Genomic DNA, 1,307 nt, shown 5'->3' with positions numbered 1-1,307 from the left:
TCAAGCATCCAAGTCCCTTGCATCATTCCTTCATCACTACCTAGCTCTACCATCACCACTCCATTCCAGCAGCAAAGGAAGGGATTCCAGCAGCTTAGAGTCATCAAATCTGGTCCAAGAAGCAACAAAAGTGTTGGTCTTCAAGGGTAAGTAGACTTTCCCCCTTTTGTAGCTCTTTTTTGTGCCAATTTCTTAGCCATGTTGCTTATTGTTTTGGGCTCCGACCTTAACTGAAACTAGGTCTATTTTGAGCCATTCTACATGTTTGTTGAAGGGCTCAACCCTCTTTGAGAACCCTATCTCACACTTGTTTCAATATCTCTTTATATGTCAATATTCTTGCATGCTTCACTAGCCTATCATTTTTCTATTTTTGGACCATGATCAGAACTGAAAGTGGCCTTATTTTGACCTTCTTAACATGTTTTATTAAGGGTCTTTGCTTGTTTGGTGAATGCTTTGTATACCTCATGTTATAGCCACTTTTGAGCCTCATTTTGCATTGCATTTCTAGCATGTTTTTATACTGATTTCGGGGCTGCCATAAACTGTAAATGTGCATATTTTTGATCCCTCTTCAATGTTGTAGAAGGACATTTTTCAGTTTGGGCTTTGCATATACCACTTGCCTCTTTGGCCACCTTTTGGCCCATTTTCTTGCATAAGAGCTTAGCCATACCTATGTTTGTTTTTGGGGTTTTTACAGTTCTGTAAATGTGCATATTTTGGGCCCCTCTTCAATGTTGTTGAAGGGCCCTAACCTGTTTGGGGTCAGCAGCTGTGAGTTGCTTCATAATCTCATGTTTAGGGCCGTTTTCGTATGCCATTTTAGCCCTATCTTTGCTTGCTGTTTGGCCATGTCATAAACTGTAAAAATTCTTGTCTCAGGGCTGTCTTGCTTCTGTCTTCATGCTCCATGTCCATATTGTGCATGCTTTGTATAGCTTTAAGCCATTTCATGTGCCTAATCTTGCATTTCGGGATTTATTCCATGCGTTGAGTGTCGTTTCATTATGTTTCGGGGCTGTTTTGCATCACCTATCGCCTCTGAAATTTGCATGCAAATTGTCCATGTTTGTGCCTTTCAAATGCGTCGAAAAGTGGCTTCATTATGCTTAAGTCTTGGACCATGTATCTATGCATGTTTGCATGTCATTTGCCTCCATGCACTTAGCATTTTGGCCACTGTTTTGGGCCTAACTAGAGCTGCCTAATTCATGTTTAAGACCATCCTTTGCTTATTTGCATGCTCACCTTGCATGTTTGCTTGTATCGGCATGTTGCATCCTTAGCTCGTATGCCTAAGT

Source organism: Camellia sinensis, chromosome 9 (assembly GCF_055761805.1).
Source record: "Camellia sinensis isolate YWXY chromosome 9, ASM5576180v1, whole genome shotgun sequence".
Lineage (NCBI taxonomy): Eukaryota > Viridiplantae > Streptophyta > Magnoliopsida > Ericales > Theaceae > Camellia > Camellia sinensis.
The sequence above is the reverse complement of the archived record's forward strand: the minus strand, read 5'-3'. Positions refer to the sequence as shown.